The sequence below is a fragment of the Heterodontus francisci genome, unplaced genomic scaffold, assembly GCF_036365525.1.
Source record: "Heterodontus francisci isolate sHetFra1 unplaced genomic scaffold, sHetFra1.hap1 HAP1_SCAFFOLD_156, whole genome shotgun sequence".
NCBI classification, from domain to species: domain Eukaryota; kingdom Metazoa; phylum Chordata; class Chondrichthyes; order Heterodontiformes; family Heterodontidae; genus Heterodontus; species Heterodontus francisci.
The window spans coordinates 1,838,761-1,845,725 of NW_027142350.1; positions in this window are offsets into that span (position 1 = coordinate 1,838,761).

Below are 6,965 nucleotides of genomic sequence, written 5' to 3' on the forward strand. Positions count from 1 at the left end.
CAATACTTCCATATCCCTGCTCCCTCCAATACTGCCAGCTCCGAGCTCCCTCCATGAATGCCAACTGCGTGCTCCCTGCTCCCTCCAATACTGCGAGCACCCTGCTCCCTCCAATACTGCCATCTCCCTGCTCCCTCCAAAACTGCCATTTCCGTGCTCCCTCCAATACTGCCAGCTCCCTGCTCCCACCAATACTTCCATATCCCTGCTCCCTCCAATACTGCCAGCTCCGAGCTCCCTCCAATAATGCCATCTCCATGCCCCCTCCAATATTGCCAGCTCCCTGCTCCCATCGATACTGACAGATCTCTGTACTCCCCAATGCTGCCAGCTCCCTGCTCCCTCCAATAATGCCTACTGCGTGCTCTCCGCTCCCTCCAATACTGCCAGCTCCCTGCTCCCTCCAGGACTGCCAGATCTCTGTCCTCCCTAATGCTGCCAGCTCCCTGCTCCCTTCAATACTGCCAGATCTCTGTACTCCCCAATGCAGGTAGCTCCCTGCACCCTCCAATAATGCCATATCTCAGCACTTCCCAAGGCTGCCAGATGCCTGCTTCCTCCAATACTGCCAGAACCCTACTCTCTCCAACACGGCCAGAGCTCTGTACTCCCCAATACTGCCAGCGACCTGCTCCCCACAATACTGCCAGATCTCTGAACTCCCCAAGGCTGCCAGCTCCCTGCTTCCTCCAATACTGCCAGAGCCCTGCTACCTCCAACACTGCCAGAACTCTGTACACTCCAATATTGCCAGATCTCAGCACTCCCCAAGGCTTCCAGATCCCAGCTCCCTTCTATACTGTCAGGTCGCTACACCCTCTTATACAGCCTGCTCCCTGCTCCCTCCAGTACAGCCAGATCTCTGTACTCCCCAATACTGTCAGCTGCCTGCCCCCTCTAATAATGCCAACTGCGTGCTCCCTGCTCCCTCCAATACTGTTAGCTCCCTGCTCCATCCAATACTGCAAGACCTCTGTACTCTCCGATACTCGCCAGCTCCCTGCGCCCTCCAATACTGCCAGCTCCCTGCGCGCCCTCCAATACTGCCAAATCTCTGCACTACCCAATATTGCAAGCTCCCTGCTGACTCCAATACTGCCAGGTCTCAACACTCCCCAATACTGCCAGCTCCCTGCTCCCTCCAATACTGCCAGCTCCCTCCTCCCTCCAATACTGCCATATCAATGCTGCCTCCAATAATGCCAGCTCCCTGCTGCCTCCAATAATACCAGCTCCCTGCTCCCTCCAATACCGCCAGCTCCCTCCTCCCTCCAATACTGCCATATCCCTGCTCCCTCCAATAATGCCAGCTCCCTGCTCCCTCCAATACTGCCAGATATCTGTGCTCCCCAATACTGCCAGCACCTTGCTCACTCCAAGACTGCCGGATCTCTGTACTCACCAATACTGCCAGCTCCCTGCTCCCTCCAATACTGACAGCTCCCTGCTCCCTCCAAAACTCCCAGATCTCTGAACTCCCCAAGGCTGCCAGCTCCCTGCTTCCTCCAATACTGCCAGAACCCTGCTACCTCCAACACTGCCAGAGCTCTGTACACTGCAATATTGCCAGATCTCTGCACTCCCCAAGGCTGCCAGATCCCTGCTCCCTCCTATACTGTCAGGTCGCTACATCCTCTTTACTGCCTGCTCCCTGCTCCCTCCAGTACAGCCAGATCTCTGTACTCCCCAATACTGTCAGCTGCCTGCCCCCTCTAATAATGCCAACTGCGTGCTCCCTGCTCCCTCCAATACTGTTAGCTCCCTGCTCCATCCAATCCTGCCAGATCTCTGTACTCTCCGATACTCGCCAGCTCCCTGCGCCCTCCAATACTGCCAGCTCCCTGCGCGCCCTCCAATACTGCCAAATCTCTGCACTACCCAATATTGCAAGCTCCCTGCTCACTCCAATACTGCCAGGTCTCTATACTCCCCAATACTGCCAGCTCCCTGCTCCCTCCAATACTGCCAGCTCCCTCCTCCCTCCAATACTGCCATATCCCTGCTGCCTCCAATAATGCCAGCTCCCTGCTGCCTCCAATAATGCCGACTCCCTGCTCCCTCCAATACCGCCAGCTCCCTCCTCCCTCCAATACTGCCATATCCCTGCTCCCTCCAATAATGCCAGCTCCCTGCTCCCTCCAATACTGCAAGATATCTGTGCCCCCCAATACTGCCAGCACATTGCTCACTCCAATACTGCCGGATCTCTGTACTCACCAATACTGCCAGCTCCCTGCTCCCTCCAATACTGACAGCTCCCTGCTCCCACCAAAACTGCCTGCTCCCTGCTCCCTCCAATACTGCCGGATCTCTCCTCCCTCCAATACTGCCATATACCTGCTCCCTCCAATAAGGCCATCTCCCTGCTCGCTCCAATACTGCCAGAACTCGGTACTCCCCAATACTGCCAGATCTCTGTACTCCCCAATACAGGGAGCTCCCTGCACCCTACAATACTGCCAGAACTCTGTACTCCCCAATCCAGGGAGCTCCCTGCTCCCTGCAAAACTGCCAGATCTCTGTACTCCCCAATTCTGCCAAGTCCCTGCTCCCGCCAATACTACCAGATACCTGTACTCTCCAATACTGCCAGCTCCCTGCTCCCTCCAATACTTCCTGGTCTCTGTACTGCCCAATACTGCCAGCTCCCTGCTCCCTCCAACAATGCCCACTGCGTGCTCCCTCCAATACTGCCAGATCTCTGTACTCCCCAATTCTGCCAGCTCCTTGCTCCCTCCAATACTACCAGATATCTGTACTCAAAAACTGCCAGCTCCCTGCTCCCTCCAATACTTCCTGGTCTCTGTACTGCCCAATACTGCCAGCTCCCTGCTCCCTCCAACAATGCCCACTGCGTGCTCCCTCCAATACTGCCGGATCTCTGTACTCACCAACACTGCCAGCTCCCTGCTCCCTCCAATACTGACAGCTCCCTGCTTCCTCCAAAACTGCCAGATCTCTGAACTCCCCAAGGCTGCCAGCTCCCTGCTTCCTCCAATACTGCCAGAACCCTGCTACCTCCAACACTGCCAGAGCTCTGTACACTCCAATATTGCCAGATCTCTGCACTCCCCAAGGCTGCCAGATCCCTGCTCCCTCCAATACCGACAGCTCCCTGCTCCCTCCAAAACTGCCAGATATCTGAACTCCCCAAGGCTGCCAGCTCCCTGCTTCCTCAAATACTGCCAGAACCCTGCTACCTCCAACACTGCCAGAGCTCTGTACACTCCAATATTGCCAGATCTCTGCACTCCCCAAGGCTGCCATATCCCTGCTCCCTCCTATACTGTCAGGTCGCTGCACCCTCTTATCCTGCCTGCTCCCTGCTCCCTCCAGTACAGCCAGATCTCTGTACTCCCCAATACTGTCAGCTGCCTGCCCCCTCTAATAATGCCAACTGCGTGCTCCCTGCTCCCTCCAATACTGTTAGCTCCCTGCTCCATCCAATACTGCCAGACCTCTGTACTCTCCGATACTCGCCAGCTCCCTGCGCCCTCCAATACTGCCAGCTCCCTGCGCGCCCTCCAATACTGCCAAATCTCTGCCCTACCCAATATTGCAAGCCTCCTGCTCACTCCAATACTGCCAGATCTCTATACTCCCCAATACTGCCAGCTCCCTGCTCCCTGCTCCCTCCAATACTGCCAGCTCCCTCCTCCCTCCAATACTGCCATATCCCTGCTGCCTCCAATAATGCCAGCTCGCTGCTGCCTCCAATAATGCCAGCTCCCTGCTCCCTCCAATACCGCCAGCTCCCTCTTCCCTCCAATACTGCCATATCCCTGCTCCCTCCAATAATGCCAGCTCCCTGCTCCCTCCAATACTGCCAGATATCTGTGCCCCCCAATACTGCCAGCACCTTGCTCACTCCAATACTGCCGGATCTCTGTACTCACCAATACTGCCAGCTCCCTGCTCCCTCCAATACTGACAGCTCCCTGCTCCCTCCAAAACTGCCTGCTCCCTGCTCACTCCAATACTGCCGGATCTCTCCTCCCTCCAATACTGCCATATCCCTGCTCCCTCCAATAAGGCCATCTCCCTGCTCACTCCAATACTGCCAGATCTCTGTGCTCCCCAATACTGCCAGCTCCCAGCTCCCTCCAATACTGCCAGAACTCGGTACTCCCCAATACTGCCAGATCTCTGTACTCCCCAATACAGGGAGCTCCCTGCACCCTACAATACTGCCAGAACTCTGTACTCCCCAATACAGGGAGCTCCCTGCTCACTTCAAAACTGCCAGATCTCTGTACTCCCCAATTCTGCCAAGTCCCTGCTCCCGCCAATACTACCAGATACCTGTACTCTCCAATACTGCCAGCTCCCTGCTCCCTCCAATACTTCCTGGTCTCTGTACTGCCCAATACTGCCAGCTCCCTGCTCCCTCCAACAATGCCCACTGCGTGCTCCCTCCAATACTGCCAGATCTCTGTACTCCCCAATTCTGCCAGCTCCTTGCTCCCTCCAATACTACCAGATATCTGTACTCTCCAAAACTGCCAGCTCCCTGCTCCCTCTAATACTTCCTGGTCTCTGTGCTCCCCAATACTGCCAGCTCCCTGCTCCATCCAACAATGCCCACTGTGTGCTCCCTCCAATACTGCCAGATCTCTGAACTCCCCAATTCTGCCAGTTCTCTGCTCCCTACAATATTGCCAGATCTCTGTACTCCCCAAGGCTGCCAGCTCCCTGCTCCATCCAATAATGCCCACTGTGTGCTCCCTCCAATACTGCCAGAACTCTGTCCTCACCAATACTGCCAGCTACCTGCTCCCCACAATACTGCCAGATCTCTGTACTCCCCAAGGCTGCCAGCTCCCTGCTCCCTCCAATACTGCCAGATCTCTGTACACCCCAATATTGCCAGCTCCCTGCTCACTTCAATACTGCCAGATCTCTGTACTCCCCAATATTGCCAGCTCCCTGCTCACTCCAATACTGCCAGATCTCTGTACTCCCCAAACTGCCAGCTCCCTGCTCCCCCCAACACTGCCAGCCACCTGCTCCCTGCAATATTGCCGGATTTCTGTACTCACCAAAACTGCCAGTTCCCTGCTCACTGCAATACTGGAGCTCTCTGCTCCATCCAATACTGCCAGCTCACTGTTCCCTCCAATACTGCCAGATTACTGCTCCCTCCAATACTGCCAGATCCCTGCTCCCCGCAATACTGCCAGCTCCCTGCTCCCCGCATTGCTGCCAGATCTCTGTACTCCCCAAAAGTGACAGCTCCCTGCTCCCACCAATACTGCCAGATCTCTGTACACCCCAATACTGCCAGCTCCCTGCACCCTCCAATACAGCAAGATCTCTGTACTCCCCAATAATGCCAGCTCCATGCTCCCCCCAACACTGCCAGCCACCTGCTCCCTGCAATATTGCCGGATCTCTGTACTCACCAAAACTGCCAGTTCCCTGCTCACTGCAATACTGGAGCTCTCTGCTCCATCCAATACTGCCAGCTCACTGCTCCCACCAATACTGCCAGATCCCTGCTCCCTCCAATGCTGCCAGATCCCTGCTCCCTCCAATACTGCCAGATCCCTTCTCCCTCCAATACAGCCAGATCTCTGGAATCTCCAATACTGCCAGCTCACTCCTCCCTCCAATACTGGAGCTCTCTGCTCCCTCCAATACTGCCAGCTCACTACTCCCTCCAATACTGCCAGATCCCTGCTCTCTCCAATACTGCCATCTCCCTTCTCCCTCCAATACAGCCAGATCTCTGTACTCTCCAATACTGCCAGCTCCCTCCTCCCTCCAATACTGGAGCTCTCTGCTCCCTCCAATACTACCAGTTCCCTGTTCCCTACCATACTGACATATCTCAGTTCTCCCAATACTGCCAGATCCCTGCTCCCTCCAATACTGCCAGATCCTTGCTCCCTCCAATACTGCCATATCTCTGTACTCCCTAATACTACCAGCTCACGGCTCCCTCCAATACTGCCAGATCCCTGCTGCCTCCAATACTGCCAGATCCCTGCTCCCCGCGAGACTGCCAGATTTCTGTTCTCCCTGCAATACAGCCAGCTCACTGCTCCCTCCAATACTGCCAGATTTCTGTACTCCCGAATACTGCCAGCTCCCTGCTCCCTCCAATACTGCCAGATCTCTGCTCTCCCAATACAGCCAGCTCCCTGCTCCCTCCAATACTGCCAGATCTCTGTACTCCCCAATACTGCAGCTCCCTCCTCACTCCAATACTGCCAGCTCCATGCTCCCTCGTAAACAGCCAGCTCCCTGCTCCCACCAATACTGCCAGCTCACTTCTCCCTCCAATACTGCCTGATCTCCTTACTCCCCAATATTGCCTGCTCCCTGCTTGCTCCAATATTTCCAGATCTCTGTACTCCCCAATGCTGCCAGCTCCGTGCTCCCTCAAATACTGCCAGATCTCTGCACTCCCCAATAATGCCAGCTCCCTGGACACTCCAATAATGCCACATCTCTGTATTCTCCAGTACTGCCAGCTCGCTGCTCCCTCCAATACTGGAGCTCACTGCTCCCTCCAACACTGCCAGCTCCCTGCTCCCTCCAATATTGTCAGGTCTCTGTACTCCGCAATACTGCCAGCTCTCTGATCCCACCAATAATGCCAGGTCTCTGTACTCCCAAACGCTGCCAGCTCCCTGCTCCCTCCAATACTGCCAGCTCCCTGCTTCGTCCAATATTGCCAGGTCTCTGTACTCCGCAATGCTACCAGCTCCCTGCTCCATCAAATACTGCCAGCTCCCTGCTCCCTCCACTACTGTCAGCTCGCTGCTCGCTCCAATACTGCCAGGTCTCTGTGCTGCCCAATACTGCCAGCTCCCTGCTCCATCAAATACTGCCAGCTCCCTGCTCCCTCCAATACTGTCAGCGCACTCCTCCCTCCAATACTGTCAGCTCACTCCTCCCTCCAATACTGCCAGTTCCCTGCTCCTTCCAATACTGCCAGCTCCCTGCTCCCTCCAATACTG